The following is a 19,292-nucleotide window of genomic DNA, read 5'->3' on the forward strand; positions in this document are numbered from 1 at the left end:
ACACACACACACACACACGCACACACACACACACACACACACGCACACACTTACTAAATTACTGTTGAAACTGTATTTCTAGCCAACTCTTATATTATGACACATATAAATATAATTTCTATATACACTATATGTTCATAGAGAGAAAAAGAAGAAAACAGCTGTACGTGCTGCTTATTTTAACTCTGGTTGGAAACTCCATGCAGAGATGATATCTGTAGTATTTCAGTTGTTTCTTCTTTTTCTGACTGTGAACATATTCTGTATATAGATGTAATGTCTACATTCATTGTAACATACAGTGTTAGGTAAAAATCTACAGATACATTTTATAGTACATTATAGGCGCAGACATGGCTGTGTAATAAAGGAACTTGCTTCCCAACCACATGGTTTCAGGTTCAATCCCACAGCATGGTACCTTGGGCAAATGTTTTCTACTATAGCCTTGGGTTGACCAAAACCTTGTGAGTGGATTTGGTAGATGTAAACTGAAAGAAAACCGTCGTATATATATATATATATATGGGAGAATATACAAAAAATAACAACAGACGAGGACAGGTGGTGTAAATAACAAAAGTATATATTAGTATATATATATATATATATATATATATATATATATATATGTCTGTGTGTGTTTGTGTGTGTGTGTGTGTATATGTATATATATATTTATATGTGTGTCTTTGTGTTTTGTCCCTCCACAATTGCTTGACAACAGTTTAGCAAAAGAGACCAATAGAATGAGCACTAGATTTACAAAAAATAAGCTCTGGAGTTGATTTGTTTGACTAAAAAGCTTTAAGGTGGTACTTCAGCATGACTGCAACCAAATAACTGAAATGTGTAAAAGAATAAAAGAATATAGACTACTTGTGTGCATACATACATAAATGCATACACACATAAGCAGACACACACATACATATATGCATATACACATACATGTTGTTGTTGTTGGCACTCCGTTGCTTACGACGTCGAGGGTTCCAGTTGATCCGATCAACGGAACAGCCTGCTCGTGAAATTAATGTGCAAGTGGCTGAGCACTCCACAGACACATGTACCCTTAACGTAGTTCTCGGGGATATTCAGCGTGACACAGTGTGACAAGGCTGACCCTTTGAATTACAGGCACAACAGAAACAGGAAGTAAGAGTGAGAGAAAGTTGTGGTGAAAGAGTACAGCAGGGTTCACCACCATCCCCTGCCGGAGCCTCGTGGAGCTTTAGGTGTTTTCGCTCAATAAACACTCACAACGCCCGGTCTGGGAATCGAAACCACGATCCTATGACCGCGAGTTCGCAGCCCTAACCACTGGGCCATTGCGCCTCCACATACACATACATACATACATACATACACACACACACACATATGTAAGAATGAGTGTATATTAGCAGAAGACCATGCGTAGATATGTTAGGAGAAAGCTTTGGGATGATATTAACATTGTTAATCAAATCAGTCTATCATGGACCAAGTCCCACTTTGAAGATTATGTATTTGCTATCCAGGAACAGGAAATAGCAACCAAATACCTGATGCACAAAAGGGACAGACACCAAAATGTGATAACCAATGTAGACTTTGTCGAGTTAACAGTAATGATATCACCCACATCATAAGCAGTTATCCAAAAATGTCATTGTGGTATTATCTACTGATGAGACATAATGTAGCCAGGATAGTATATAATGAGATCCATCAGAAGACTAATCCTGAGGCCAAAGAAATAAGAACCCATAGCCACTTATGATAAAAAGGAGTACTGGTGAAAACCTCAATGAAATGTAAACGTAATAGACCTGACATAGTGGTTTGTGACAGAGAAGAGAAACTGTACAGTAGTAGAAATCAGCTGCTCAGCAGATGTTAACATAAAGCTAAAGATTAGCAAACAAGAAAATACCTATGCTGAGCAATTGAAAAATCTGCAGTTACTCTACCTAGATTACGAGTTCAGGTTTATACCTGTCACTATTGGGGCACTGGGATATATAACACACTGCCTAAGTACCAATCTGGAGAAATTAGGTTTCTCAAAGTCAGAAAAGAGAAAAGCTGATTTAAAGACTGCAGATCCAAGGCATCACTGGAACTGTGAAGATTTGAAAAACTTCCCAGAAGTTCATTATTTAAGTATATATGTGCATGTCTAGACATGCACATATATACTTAAATAATAAGTGCTATATAGTTATATGCAAGATAATACATACATAAAACAATACATACAAATCTGCACATGCACTGACTCTAAATACTGCACATATACACACATACATGCAAAAATACTTTGTTGATATTGTTGAAATTCTATTGAAGCAGCCTTGGATCTAGGTCAGAAACCAGCTCTTTCTTGAGTGGCAAGAAATCTTGAAATGAAACTGAATAATGACATACATTCATGCACACATACACGCATGCACACATACATACATACATACATACATACATACATACATACATACATGCATACATACATACTTACATACATACATACATACATACATACATACATACATACCCTGAACTCTTACCCAAAGAAATTGCAAGACTCTACCGTAACATAACATCAGAGGAGAGGATGAATGCATTCCAGCAGAAGACCATGCATGGATACGTTAACAGAAAGCTCCAGGGTGATGACAACATTGACAACCAGAGCAGTCTATCGTGGACAAACAATCGGGTCACCAACTCTCACTTTGAAGGGTATGCCTTTGCTATTTAAGAACAAGAAATAGCAAGCAAATTCCTAATTAACAAACGGGACAGAGAGGCGGGGAAAGCGCCACAATGTAATAATCGATGCAGACTCTGTGGAATCAGTATCGAAGATATCACCCACATCATTAGCAGCTGTCCAAAAATGTCATCACGGTATTACCTACCCATGAGACATGATGTTGTGGCCAAGACACTGTACAATGAAATCTGCCGACAGGATAACCCCGGAGCTAAGGAGATGAAAACCCATAATGAGGTAGAGGCCATTACCACTCACAATATGAAAGAGTATTGGTGGAATGTCCCAATAAAAACCTCAATAAAGTGCAGACATAATAGACCGGATATAGTAATCTGGGACAGAGAAGAGAAACTGTGTACAGTAGTAGAAATCAGCTGTTCTGCGGATGTCAACATCACGCTAGAGATTAGAGAAAAAAAGAACAACTACGCTGAGCTACTGAGAAATTTGCAGATACTCCACCCAGACTACAAGTTCAGATTCATACCCGTGATTGTTGGGGCATTGGGATATGTAACGAACTGCCTCAACAAAAACCTGGAAAAATTAGGGTTCTCAAAACCTGAAAGAAAAAGGCTAATTAGAAGACTACAGATTCAAGCCATCAATGGAACTGTAAAGATATGTAAAACTTTCCAAAAATTTAGCACATAAATACATATGCATGCATCTAGACATGAAAATATATACATAAAAACGCATCCATAAAACAAACATACAAATCTGCGCATACACTAACACCAAATAATGCACACACACACACATATGCACAAATACCTAGATGATGTTGATAAAAGTTCCAATGAACTTTAAGATTTCAATGATGTCATTGTATATTTCTAGACTGACATTGCAGGGGAGGTATGAGAGGTTGGATCTGGTCAGTTTTAGCATAAAACACATAGAATATTAGGACCAGTTATAGCTGGTTTAAATGCCAAAGGATCAATGAATGGGAAACTAACATTGAAGACAAACCAATCAATGGAAGACTATCAACTGCAACCACCGACACAAATTATCAGTGAGTGAACAAACTGATTTTTGTAGACAGATGAGTCACAATCCATGAGCTGGCTGCACTATTGGACTGTAGTTACAACATATTACACATGATGGTCAAAGATGCTGAGTATTGGAAAGTGGGTGCAAAATGGATACCTCGGAAGTGTTTTTCCGCTGCCATTTAGAGTGTGAATGCCAGTGGCAAACAGTTTGAATATTTGAGAAATTAATGAGTTTATTATTGATATGTATAATTAATAAAATAGGTTTTGTGTGCAAGTTTTGTTTTTCATTATTGTATACCTACTTTTGCAGCCCTCTGTATTTCCTTTGTGGCTTGACATGTTTTCATGAAAGATTAGAAATTACAAAACTTGTAATGTGGTGACTGGTATTTACAACTATCATGTGATATGAAGACAAAAGAAATGACAGACTGGCAGAACCATTAGCATGCCAGACAAAATGCTTCACAAGATTTCTTCCAGCTTTATGTTCTGAGTTCAAATTCCACCAAGGGTGACTTTGCTTTTCCTCCTTTTGGGGGTCAGTAGAATAAGTACCAGTTGAGTACAGGGACCAATGTAATTGACTTGCCTCCTCCTCCAAAATTTCAGGCCTTGTGTGTATAGTAGAAACTATAAAAGGCAGCAAGCTGGCAGAATTGTGAGCATACTGAACAAAATGCTCATAGCATTTCTTCTGTCTTTTTGTTTTGAGTTCAGATTCAGTTGAAGTCTACTTTGCCTGTCATCCTTTTGGGGTTGATAAAATAAGTACTAGTTGAGCACTAGGGTCAATGACATCAGCTAGACCTCACCCCTAAAATTCCAAGCCTTGTGCCTATATTATCAAGAATATCAGGACAATGGGACACAAACACACAAATATACATACACACACTCACACTCACACACACACACACACAGGCATGAACATGATGGGCTCCACACAGTTTCTCTCTACCAAATCTACTCACAAGGCTTTAATTAGCATGGGACCATGATAGAAGATACTTGCCCAAGGTGATATGCAATGGGACTGAACTCAAAACCATGTGGTTGGGAAGTGAACTTTTAACTACGCATTCCATGCCTGTACCAGTTTTTGCTTTGTTTATGTTTTGTTCAGTTGAACAGATTACAGCTTTAACAATTTTAAGCTATTTGGCTCTCTTGAAAGTTAATATAAGATAGTCAGAAGAAGAAAGCAATGATAAAATTGGTTATTGAAGAATATAGCTTGACTATAAAGCAAATGTAAAACAAATTTTACAAAATGTTATCCTTAACATAAAAAGTAATAATATCAAGTCAGGAAGTAAGAATTTTTAATAGAATTAAGTTTAACTCTTTAGCATTTGTATTACTCTGTCAAATGTAATGTTTATTCATTCACATTGTTTTCAACTAATCATTTACCATCTTGTAATGTTGATATTTTGATGATGTGATTGTAAATTTTTTAAAATGGCATTGTATGAGAGGCAGGGTCTGACCAGTTTGAACATAAAACAGGTAGAATATTTGGGCCTGAAGTGGCTGGATTAAATGCTAGAGGGTTGATAAATTTAGTATAATTTTTTTGTACTTGTCTTACAAGATTCTTAATGCAAAAATGTATGTTTAAATAGAAGCTGTTCTATCTTTGGCAAAACGACTCTTTGATAAACATTCCATCAAATGATTTTAGTATTCTGTTATCTCTGAACTCTTAAATGAGGACAGATATTTTTATTAAATAATATAAGTGTAGGCATGGCCATGTGGTAAGAATTTTGCTTCTCAACAACATGATTCTGGGTTCTGTCCTAGTATGTGGCATCTTGAGCAAGTGTCTTTTATTATAGCCTCAAGCCAACCAAAATCTTGTGGGTGGATTTGGTCGACACAAACTGAAAGAAGCCTGATGTGTGTTATTGCCGACTCCTTGAATTGCATGATAGTTGTGAGTGTCACCATTATGCAAGTAGTGTCCTGTGTTTTCAGTCATCCATGAAAAACATGTCTAGTTATGGGGAAATATAACCAAACTTGGAAACAGGTGAGGGTTGGCAACAGGAACGGTATCCAGCCATAGAAAATCCACCTCAACAAATTCTGTATAATCCATGCAAGCATGGAAAAGTGGTCATTCAAATGAGGAAGATGAGATTTTTATATTCAGAATAAGCGAAATAGTAGTAGTTAATACTGTGATATGACTATGATAATACTGAGTTAGAAGTGACCTGTCCAACCCATGCCTGTATGGAAAAGTAGATGTAACATTATGCTGCTGATAATATATTTACTATATAGGATACAAACAATGTAAAAAAAAAAACAATGATTATTTTATATCTTTTACTTGTTTCAGTCATAAGACTCTGGCCATGCTGGGGCACTACTTTTAAGAATTTTAGTAACATGAATTGACCTCTGTACTTAGTTTTAAGCCTGGTGCTTATTTTATCTGCTGCTTTTGCTGAACTGCTAAGTTATGGGTACATAAACAAAGCAACACCAGTTGTCAAGCAGTGGTGGGGGATAAACACACACACACACACACACACACGCACATGTGACAGGCTTCTTTAATTTCTGCCTACCAAATCCAATCACAAGGCTTTGGTCAGCCTGGGGCTATAGCTGAAGACACTTGCCCAAGGTGTCACACAATGGTAGTGAACCTAGAACCATGTGATTTGGAAGTAAGCCTCTTACCACACAGCCACATTCATTTTTGTGTGTGGTTTGCAAGATATTTAATGTGAACTTGTGTGTTAAAACAGATTATATTATACCAATAATAAAAACATGCACTGTTTCATTTTCACTTCTTTATTATCATTCATTGATTGGTTTGCTATTTGACCAATTAACTAATTGATTGTTTGATTAATTATATGCAAGGGAGTACTGAAAAGTTCCTGGCTTTGGGTATAAGAAAATACAGGAGGATGAGTTAATTATGATTTTATTCAAGATATTCCCCTCTCAAATTCACACACTTATTGCAGCAGTCCTTCAGTCTTCCTATGCCCTATAAAAGAACTGAGAAACTTGGGCCTTCAAATAGGTCTTTCACAATACCCTTAAAGCCAGGAACTTTCAGCACCTTGTCATCAGTTATTCAATCATTCAAAATGTGATAACCAAAGTCTTTCATTGTCATTCATGACTTTTTCAATGATATGGTCAGCTTCTTTTATTCTCATTTTCTTTGGCAAGTACAAGAAACAACATCAAGTCTTATTCTGACCTCATCAGCTTAAATCGTAGCCTTCTTTGTGATTAATTACTAATGAATTCTTCCTACTGTCATTTTCTGGAAGTACAAGCTTAATTGTAATATTTTATAACTGCAAATGAGAGAAATATGGAATTATTAGATTTGTAAGAAGGAACATTTTTACATGTTTTAATAGAACAATTTTATCATTTGATATTTTTTAGGTTATCTTGATAAACCAGTTGCTTCTTACTTAATTTTATCTTTAATTTATCAAAACTTTGTAAATGATAAGATGGAGTATCACTATTTCTGATTCTTTCTAATTTAATTTTGTATTATTTATAAGTAAGCTGTAATTGATAAGATGTAATTGATAAACCCTCTCACCTCATATTGCTGGCCTTGTCCCTAAATTTAGAAACAAAAAATATCCCACTGATCGTAAAGAGCTTGCAAAGGTCATGAGTATTGCTCCTTCATCCAGATCCAGCAAGAAAAAAAGAATGGTGTAAACTAAATGCATCTGAAAACCTTGACAATAAGAATGTTCTTACTCTTAGCTAAACCCTTTAGCATTTTAAACTGGCCATATCTCGCCAAAATTCTCCCTGTTGTATGTTTAAACTGGACAAATCTGGCTTCTTGTACCTACCCTACAATGTCGTTTTGAAAAAAATCAATCACATCATAGTAATCTCACAGCTACAAGATAATGCACAAGTAATTCAAAACAAGGGAATATATAAGCATTACATTTGACAGAGTAATTTGAATGTTTAAGGGTTAAAAATAGTATGATATTATGTACACACTTGATGATAATCAGTGAACACACCAATTAAATCATAGTGTAAACATAAATATTGGAAATTAAACCTAGCTGTTACATAGCCCAAAAAATTATCTTATCAAAAATTCACAACTTATCTCTTAGATGGTTAGATATTTTAGAAAGCATTGTTTTGCTCTACTTTTTTTTTTACTGCTTAATACAGGTTTCCTGAATTATTAAGCTAATCTGATATATTGATTCATTAATTAACCCTTTACATTTAAACTGGCCCAAGTATTGTATCTGTTTTATGTTCAAACTAACCAGATTTAGCCTCTCATGCCTACCCTACAATGTCATTCTAAAAATTAATAATCATATCATCAGAATTTCAAAGCTACAAGATAGGTAGTGGGGCTCTGAAAGGGGTCTCAGGGAGTCACCTTCCTGAGCTAGTTTTCCACCACATTTCTTGAAAATCATGGTAGAAGCCTTGGTCTTGGGACCACTCATGTATAGAAACTGAGGTTGGGAGTAAGCAAAGGCATGCTTCCCTTAGAAAATCCAGCTCCAAAAAAGCCTCATGATAGCAAAGGAGAATGGGCACCAGCCAGCCAGCCGAAAGGTTGGGGTGGGCTGCACCTGCTTACCTTGGTTGCTATGGCATTGAGGTAGATCCAGCCACCCCCGTTAACAAGGACAAAACCCAGATTTAAAACACTGGATGATGATGACAATGAAGATAATGCATGGTTAATTCAAAACAGCTTGAATAAGTAAACATTACATTTTAGTGTAGTGATCTCAATGCTAAATGGTTAATTCACTGTTGGGCTTTTCATTTCCACAAGCAAAATGGACTAGTTTTAAATGTGTAACATTATGCTAATTATTTATGTAATTCTTTAAGAAGAGTAGTCCAAGAACTGAATCTGGAGATACATCACGAGTCTGGAGGTATGACATTACCAAGCTTGAGATATTATACCCTATTTACTCAAGAGTGTTGAGTGGGCTTGAGTGGAGAGTGTAATGCACCATGCTAGTTCAGCGGAGCTACTGAGAGAGAGAGAGAGAGAGAGAGAGAGGGAGAGAGAGAGAGAGAGAGAGAGGAGTTAATTGTGGTTGTGTTATGTGTTACAGACAGAATCTTTAGCAATCTTCCTTTTAGATGTAGTCAAAGATGATTGCTCATAGAATAGTCGCACTATTCAGTACATTTTAAACAGTAATCCAATATGGATTTGCTTGATCAGGGCTAAAGTATTTCCAGACCTTAAAGGGAAATTCTAGTTTTGTGATACAATTTTGACAATGCTACAGATGTTGGGGTTGCTATGAAAACACATATGAAATTCTCAGGTTCTGTATTTGTTGTGACTTTGAAAGCTTTAGTTCAGTTGTTCTCAACCACAGTCTATATGACTCTTGGGGGTCCATATAAAATTTTGTTGGTAAAATTTATTTGAAATAAATTTATTATACTTCTACATTATACAATATTTCAAGCATCTTTTAATACAAAACCTAATAATATTTAACCCTTTAGCATTTAAACCAGCCATATCAGCCCTAAATATTCTACCTGTTTTATGTTCAAATTGGCTATATCTAACCTCTCACACCTATCCTACTATGTCATTTTAAGAAATAAACAATCACATCATCAGTCTCAATGCTATAAGATAATGCATGATTAGTTCAAAATAATATGAATAAATAAGTATCGCATTTAACAGGCTAATCTGAATGCTAACAGGTTAATTATAAAAATATATGATTTTTGAAACATCAAATGGTTAGGAGGGTTCATCTCAGTAAAATAGGAATCAAAGGGGTCCATAGGTAAAAAAAAAATGGTTGAGGAACATTGCTTTAGTTGTATGTTGTTCATGATAAGACAGTGTGAAGCACTAGATTGTTTTCCAGATATGTTTAGGCACTAGGTCTTTGGTTGATGAAAGAGATTGGGTTTTTAATGTTCCTCTTGAAAGATGTTCTCAAAGTCTTTATTTATGGTGTCAGTGTAGGTCTAGGATGAAGTATGTAGAGGACATCTTTGTGCTTAAAGTCAGAGAAAGAGACATAACATTTATTTGTTTCAGTCACTGGACTGCAGTCATTCTGGGGCATTGCCTTCAAAGGTTTGGTCAAACAAAAATCAACTCAGTACTTATTGTTTTCAAGTCTGGTACTTATTCTATTGGTCTCTTTTGCCAAACCACTAACTTATGGGGATGTAATGGAACCAACATCGGTTGTCAAGTGGTTGTAGGGGACAAATACAGTACAAATGTGCACGTGCACTCACACTTACATGCATGTGCGCGCACACACACACACACACACACAAATGTTGGGCTTCTTTCACTTCTTGTCAGCCAAATCCACTCACAAGGGTTTGGTTAGCCTGGGGCTGTAGTAGAATATACTTGTCCAAGGTACTGCACAATAAGACTTGAACCCAAGCTACATGGTAGGAAAGCAAGCTACTTACCTCACCAGCCACACTTGTAACTATGGTTGTGTGCATTGTTAGGGTATTATGTCACTAATGTAAATAAAGAAGGATGTAGAAGATAGAATCAAACCTTTGTGTACATCATCATCATCATTTTATGTTCATTTCCCATGCTGGCATGGGTTGGATGGACTGGCATGGGTTGGATGGACTGGCATGGGTTGGATGGACTGGCACAGTCTGAGTCAGTTCTTGTGCCAAGTTATTGTCCTCCAAGATAGTTTGGGAACCACATCTTGCTCATGTGTTTCATTTTTTATTCTGATTTCTATGGTTAGATGTCCTTCCTATCATCGACCACTTTAGAGAGTGTACTGGATGCATTTTATCATGGTAGCAACACAAATGAGGTTTTTTGTGTCCCCTAGCTAAACAAGAAAAACATCCTTTCAGTTCTACATTATTTCTATTTGCCTGAGGCAACATGACCAAGAGACAATAATGATAGAAAAGGAAAGAGGGTAAGAATATGAACGAATATGAGAATTCTAAGAAAAGTGACTTGTGATAAAATGTTTGGATCATATTAAATTTCTTTCAACCACTTGAAGTATTTCAAATTTTCACCAGATTATTTTTTTTAAAAATGTAGTTATGCAAGCTGATGATAAAAATTGGATTCATTTTTTTTTCTAGAAATTAATAATAAAGAAGTTCTATCAGTGTAGAAAATATGAAAAATAGACGAAAGAAATTTAACAAGATCCAAGAGATGTGTTAAGCAGTTATAACAGCATTTTGAGAGATATGTTATTCTAAGGAAATTCTCTTTAGTCATGTTGGAGACATGACAATCTCTAGTCTGTCAATGAACAAACTAATGGAGACAGTTTGCAGCAGAAAAGACTGTGACAAGGGATGTGATAACGTCTTTAGCTGGACTAAGTACTGTGTTTTTTATGGGGGTGGTGTGGGGTGAAGATTGAAAGGGATTTGACAAATAACCATGTTAAAATTAAGATAATTTTAAATTTAATTGGGTGGGGTGAAGAAGGAAATTTCTCTTTTTTTATAATTTGGACATCAGTGTGAAAAATACACAGGAAAGTTGTTGGTGATTGGAAGGACATCCTATCCCCACTGCAAATAGAATGTGAGTATATGACTTAGATGTGACATCTTGTCCAAACTGTGCTAGCATGGAAAACAAGGCATAAAATGATTTTACACACACAAATATATAGATCTATTGGGTTGTCCGGAAAATTCGTGCCAATTTTTAAAGGAAAGAAAAAGATCAATAAATACTTGCCATTACATTTTTAATCAACCAAATATGAACCATTTTGTTGCACAGTGCGTCTCCATCTTTCCTGTAACTTGAAAATACCCTCTTCCCAGAATTGTGGTGGTTTCATGGCAAAGAATTCATCAAGGTATTTTTTTATGTCATCCAAGGAATTGAAATGTTTACCATTAAGACTATTCTGCAGAGACCTGAATAAGTGGAAATCTGAAGGAGCAACATCTGGTGAATATAGAAGGAGGGTGGGGTCACACATCCCAGCTGAGCTGCAGCAATTTTTGTCTGGTTCCCAAAGAAATGTGCGATCTTGCATTATCATGTTGGAAAACAACACCCTTCCTGTTGGCCAATTCTGGACGTTTCTCTTGAATTGCTGCTTTTAACTCGTCCAGTTGTGTGCAGTATTTCTCAGAATTAATTGTCTGGCTACTTGGGAGAAGCTCATAGTACAGAATTCCTTTCCAATCTCACCAGACACAAAGCAAAACATTTTTAGGGTGAAGACTCGCTTTTGGGGTGGCTAAGGGTGGCTCATGTTGCTTACTCCAGGATCGCTTTCTCTGAACATTTCGGTAGATAATCCATTTCTCCTCACCTGTCACAATTTGCTTTAAGAAAGGTGCGTTTTCATTCCATTTATAAAGTGAATCACAGATGGAAATGCGATCCAAAAGATTCTTCTCACTCAACTCATGTGGTACCCAAACATCGTAGCGATTTGTGTACCCAAGCTTTACCAGGTGCTCATGAATGACGGATTTTGATAGGTTGAGGCTTTCTGCCAATTCTCAGATTGTGCAATGTGGGTTATTCTCAATTAATGACTTGATTTGGTTATCATCTGTAGTGGATGGTCTGCCTGATCACTCTTTATTAATAAGGCTACAATCTCCAGCTTGGAACCTTGCGAACTGCTTCTGTACAGTTCTTTTGGATAAAGAGACATCACCGTAAACTGCGCATATTTCTTTGGTTGCTTGTGAGGCATTTTTCCCTTTACAGAAAAAGAAAAGCATCAAGTGCCGAAAATAAACTTTCTTATCTTGCATTTTAAAGGGTTACAGAATTAACACAGGTTATAGGAACATAAACCTTCCTCGAAAAGATAGCTTGAACTGTGCTCTAAATGGAGGTGTAGTCAAATCCTATCTTATGGACTCAACCATGTTCTAAAATAAGTTGAAAGGTAAGCTACTATAAATCGGCACAAACTTTCCAGACACCCCAATATATATATATATATATATATATATATATATATACATGTATATACATACATATATATGGACTGAGATGTCTGGTGATATGAGGTTCTTGAGAAGACCTGCCCATGTCACCAAAACTGTTCTAGAAGTACTGGGTGTCTCACCTACACTTAACAAGAAAACTTCTCACACTCTCTACCACAACAAACCAAATTACATCTCTACGTCTCTTCTCTTCCTCGCATTTCCACTTCATGTACTATGCTTACCTCCCACTCCCCAATCCTGTCCTCTTGGCCCTGTCCCACTAGCTCTCTGCTAGCTCCTGACCTGTGTGTTCCACTCACATGTAACAAGAAAACATTTCACACACCCTACATTGACAAACCAATCTACATCTCTACACTTCTTCTCTTCCTCACATTTCCTCCTTCATTCACTATGCCTGCCTCTCACCCCACCAAGCCTGTCCTCATAGCCCTGTTCCTCTGTATCATTGCTAAGGTTAACTATGTATTGCTTTTGCAGCAGGACACCTATTTCTGTCTTGATTCCTGATCGCTCTCTCTTTCTCCCTCTCTCTCTCCCCCCTTTCTCTTCCTTCTCTGACCAGGTAACCTTGTACCTCCTCTACAGCAACACACCTGTTTCTGCCTCTCTGTCTCTGCCTTTCATCATCTGACACAAGATCACCCCCTCCAAAGCCCCCATCTTTCTTAAAAGATTTATGTTTTGAAGGTTACTTGGTGACCCTGTCAGTGCAGGTGCCAGTTAAAAAGTATCTAGTCCACACTCCAAAGTGGTTGGTGTTAGGAAGGGCCTCCAGCTGTAAAAATCCTGCCAAAACAGTTACAGAAATCTTGTGCAGGCTTCTTCCTGGCCGGCTCCTATCAAACCATCCCAACCATGTCAGCATGGAAGGCAGACGTTAAGCGATTATGATGATGAGAAATAATTATTATTTATATATATCAATTAGAAAATGGAGGATCATATGCTGAACCCAACTACTTGCAGACAGTGTATCCCGTTGAATTCATTAATTTAATTCATAGCTAAAGTGACAAAAAAAAAAAACAAAAAACCCCACAAAGTACAGGTGTTTATGACAAACCATATTATTTTGCCAACCGTGTTTACAGATAAAAGTACAAAGTACATAAGGAATTAGAGAATGTTCATTCTCTAATTCCTTATGTACTTTGTACTTTTATCTGTAAACACGGTTGGCAAAATAATATGGTTTGTCATAAACACCTGTACTTTGTGGGGTTTTTTTTTTTTTTTTTTGTCACTTTAGCTATGAATTAAATTAATGAATTCAACGGGATACACTGTCTGCAAGTAGTTGGGTTATTATCCTCCATTTTCTAATTGATATACAAATTTGGGGTACCCCCCCCCCTTTGTACCCGCTCCCATTTACTGCACTTGGTAAAACACTAGTGTAGCAATAATTGGGTACCCTCCCAGCAGTATATTGGATAGATACTATCCCTTAGTGGGTTGAATCCTCAACCCCTAACTCTCTCGCATTATATTATATATATATATGTGTGTGTGTGTGTGTGTGTGTATATATATATGTGTGTATATCGTTGGCGATTTTTTCTTCCTCCGTCTTTCCTATATTTCTGACGAAGAGCTCCGCTCGAAACATCAAATTCTCTTTCTTTCCTTTCCCGAGCGTCCAGTAATACAATATCTGTATCACATCCTCGCGTTTTTCTTTTTTGAACTCACTATATATATATATATATATATGTATATATATATATATATGGCTATTTTCCAATTTCTCCCAAGAATTTTCCTAAGACAATATTGATAATATCATTCTATATGGCAACGATGGCAGGACAGGAAGATATACTGTGGCGTGACTAGAGACACTTGTCAAGCCTACCAAATGCACTACTAACCTTACTGATTCTATACGAAATTTCATCATCAAGACCAGTAGTGCTCAAAGTACTTTTTAAATAAATGAATTTAGTTACAACTTTCAACCTATGTCCATACACAATTCTTGGATGAGATTCAAGGACTGCCTCAGAATTGCTTTGACACAGACAGGAGTTTCAGCTATTGATTGGGAAAGAGAGGCACAAGACCAAAATGGATGGAGAAAAAGAGTACACAGTGGTTGTTCAAAGTTTGAAAGAGAGAAAATGAAACACAAGAAGATTAAGAGAAGGCTTAGAAAGAACGCACTTGTGGAAAATGTGGGAGAATTACCCTTAATTATTTTAATACATTACCCCTTAATTCTTTTAATATATATACAACTAGCAGAGATACCCGGCCTTGCTCGGGATTAAAATGGCATAGATTTTTATAGCTTTACTTGTTTCAGTCATGTAACTGCGACCATGGTGGAGCACCGCCGTTGGTCGAAGAAATCAACCACAGGATTTATTCTTTGTAAGCCTAGTACCCATTCTGTCAGTGTCTTTTACCAAACCGTTAAGTTACAGGAATGTAAACACAGCAACATCAGTTGTCAAGCAATGGTGGAGATACAAACACAAGACACAGGTACACACATACACAAATATACACATATATACAACAGTCTTCTTTCAGTTTCTGAGTACGAAATCCACTCACAGGATTTTGGTCAGCCTGAGGCTATATATATATATATATATATATATGCTTTCGGTGCGAATGGCTTTATTATTCGGTGCCGTATTTTACAATCCTGTAAATAATAATAATGGTATTTTTATGTAGGCTTGAGGCTTATGCAGTTCACCGTGCAATGACTAACGAAAATAGTCTAATAACAGAGCATATAAGCCCTCAACAGAAGGAGGAGGGCTTTCCCCATCTGCGTGGGACGCGAACCCACATCCCTTTGTTAACATCACTAAGTGTGTTACCTTCACACGCAGATGGGAAGGCCTTCTTTTTTCTGTCGAGTGCTTATATGCCTCGTTATTGGACTATTTTCCTTAGTCATTGCACGGTGAATGCCATAAGCTTTGAGCTTATATAAAAGTACCATTATTATTATTATTTAAAGGATTGTAGAATACGGCATCGTATAACAAAACCCTTATGGTCTGCAATACCAACTTCAGGAAACCTGCCAGTCACCTAGTCACCTACCGCTCCGGCAGACACTCTAGCCAAATCGACTACATCCTCGCCAGAAATAGGGAAAGAGGGCGGCTTATAAATGCCAAAACCTACCCTGGCGAAGAATGTACCCCACAACATAAATTAGTAGTTAGCGACTTTGGGATCGAGGCAAAATGGGTGCCCAGAATTAGACAGGCTTGGAGGAGAAGGGTGTGGAAGCTTAAAGACCCTGCAAATGGACAGAGACTTAGAAACAAGTTACTTGAAACATTTAACGAAATAGAAGGGGATATAGCATCATACAACGTGGAAGACAATTGGAGATTTCTGCGGGACAACCTGTTGAAAGCCACCGACCAGATCTGTGGGTGGTGTAAGGTCCCCTCTTGACCCAGAGTAACGTGGTGGTGGAACAAGGAGGTAGACAGGGCTATTAGACAAAAGAAACAGGCTTGGAAGGACTGGAAGAACGGTGGTAGCAGGGAATTGTACCAATGTGCCAGAAGGGAGGCTAGGCGACAGGTTTATTTAGCCAGAGGGGAAGCAGATAAGAAAAGATTTGCCAATGTTCTGCGCCGTGAGGACCAAAGACTCGAGGTATTTCGTGTTGCAAGACAGTGTAGGAGAGAAATGTGTTCGCATGGATGATGGTACGCTTGCACTAAATGAGGATGCAAAGAAAGAGGTCTGGAGATGCCACTACGATAGATTGCTTAATAAAGAGAATGAATGGGAGGAAGAGAGCCTGCCGTATGTCGACCCAATAGAGGGACCAGCTATCCGAGTTGATAGTACCAGGGTAGATAAAGCAATTAAGAGTATGAAGACCGGGAAAGTCCCCGGCCCATCAGGAATCACTGCAGAGATGCTCAAAATATCTGGCAGTGTTGGCTATAGCCTAGTCACCCGTATTACGAACCAGGTGATACACGAAGGAGTCATACCCAATGACTGGTGTAGCAGCATCATAGTCAACTGCTACAAAGGTAAAGGTGACGCTTTAGATACAAATAATTACAGAGGCATCAAGCTGTTAGATCAGGTTATGAAAGTTACAGAGAGGGTCATAGCCCAACTAATTAGGGAGCGAATCAATTTAGATGAGATGCAGTTTGGGTTCGTGCCAGGTAAAAGCACTACTGATGCCTTATTTCTAGTGAGACAGCTGCAGGAGAAATACCTAGCTAAGGATAAACCTCTGTACCTGGCTTTCGTTGACATGGAGAAAGCCTTTGACAGGGTCCCCTGATCCCTTATCTGGTGGTCAATGAGGAAACTTGGGATAGAAGAATGGTTAGTGAGAGCTGTGCGAGCCATGTACAGAGATGCTGCCAGTAAGGTGAGGGTTGGAAATGAGTACAGCAATGAATTCTGGGTAGAGGTAGGGGTCCACCAAGGTTCCGTCCTCAGCCCCCTCTTATTTATCATAGTCCTCCAGGCAATCACAGAGGAGTTCAAGACAGGTTGCCCCTGGGAGCTCCTCTATGCTGATGACCTTGCACTAATTGCGGAGTCACTATCAGAACTAGAGGAGAAGTTTCAGGTGTGGAAGCAAGGTCTAGAATTGAAGGGCCTTAGAGTCAACCTAGCTAAAACCAAAATCCTAATAAGTAGGAAGGTAGATAAAACACAAACCCCTTCAGGTAGATGGCCCTGCTCAGTATGTAGAAAAGGAGTAGGTAGTAACTCTATAAGATGTACCCGGTGCAAGCTATGGACACATAAGAGGTGCAGCAACATCAAAGCAGGTTAACTAGCAAGTTAGTTTTTGTTTGTGGCAGATGTTCAGGTGCAATAAAGACTGTAAACAAACAGGAAACAACTTCTATCTCATTCCAGGGTGAAAAACTAGAGGTAGTCGATAGCTTCCGCTATCTGGGCGACCAAGTTAGTAGTGGGGGTGGGTGCGCTGAAAGTGTAGCTGCTAGAATAAGAATAGCCTGGGTCAAGTTTAGAGAGCTCTTACCCCTGCTGGCGACAAAGGGACTCTCACTCAGAGTAAAAGGCAGACTGTATGACGCATGCGTACGAACAGCCATGCTACATGGCAGTGAAACATGGGCTGTAACTGCTGAGGACATACGTAAGCTTGCAAGGAATGAAGGGAGTATGCTGCGTTGGATGTGTAATGTCAATGTGAATACCCGTCAGAGTGTAAGTATCTTGAGAGAAAAGCTGAACATTAGAAGCATCAGTAGTGGTGTGCAAGAGAGACGATTGCGCTGGTATGGACATGTGGTGAGAATGGATGAGGATAGCTGCGTGTAAAAGTGCCACACCCTAACAGTTGAGGGAACCCGTGGAAGAGGTAGGCCCAGGAAGACCTGGGCTGAGGTGGTAAGGCAAGACCTTCGTACATTGGGCCTCACCGAGGCGATGACTACTGACCGAGACCTTTGGAAATGTGCTGTGCGTGAGAAGACCCGGCAAGCCAAGTAAGATTGTTGCCAGTGCCCCTGGACTGGCTCTTGTGCGGGTGGCACATGAGATACACCATTTTGAGCGTGGCCGTTGCCAGTACCGCCTGACTGGCTCCCGTAGGATTTTCGAGCGAGATCGTTGCCAGTGCCCCTGGACTGGCTTGTGCGGGTGGCACATAAAAGACACCATTTCGAGCGTGGCCGTTTTCGTGCGGGTGACACGTAAAAGCACCCACTACACTCTCTGAGTGGTTGGCGTTAGGAAGGGCATCCAGCTGTAGAAACTCTGCCGAATTAGATTGGAGCCTGGTGTTGCCATCCGGTTTCACCAGTCCTCAGTCAAATCGTCCAACCCATGCTAGCATGGAAAGCGGACGTTAAACGATGATGATGATGATATATATATATATATATAATTAAGGGTACTGAGAAACAGCACTTACATGCTAGAGATAGATGTCAAATGATTCTAAAAGCCACTTCAAAAAACAACCATTTCAGTATCTTTAATTATAATTATATCTTCATATTAATTTTTACCTGTATGGTTTGTATTACATGCTGGGCACTGATTATTAATTGATTTTATCCTGGCACTTGTTCCGGTGGCACATGAAAAACATTCAAGTGAGGTCGTTGCCAGTGCCGCTAGACTGGCTCCTGTGCAGGTGGCACGTAAAAAACATCATGTTGAGCGTAGCCGTTGCCAAGTACCGCCTCACTGGCCCTTGTGCCGGTGGCATGTAAAAGCACCCACTACACTCTCGTAGTGGTTGGCGTTAGGAAGGGCATCCAGCCATAGAAACTCTGCCAGGTAAGATTGGAGCCTGGTGCAGCCTTCTGGTTCGCCAGTCCTCAGTCAAATCGTCCAACCCATGCTATCATGGAAAGCAGACGTTAAATGATGATGATGATGGTATTCAGTCATTTCACTGTAGCCATGCTGGAAGACCACTTTTAGTCGAACAAATCCACCCTAGGACTTATTCTTTGTAAGCCTAGTACTGATTTTATCGGTCTCTCTTGCTAAACCGCTAAGTTACATCAACATAAACATGC

The sequence above is a fragment of the Octopus bimaculoides genome, chromosome 3 (genome assembly GCF_046866305.1).
Source record: "Octopus bimaculoides isolate indiv1 chromosome 3, ASM4686630v1, whole genome shotgun sequence".
Classification (NCBI taxonomy): Eukaryota; Metazoa; Mollusca; class Cephalopoda; order Octopoda; family Octopodidae; genus Octopus; species Octopus bimaculoides.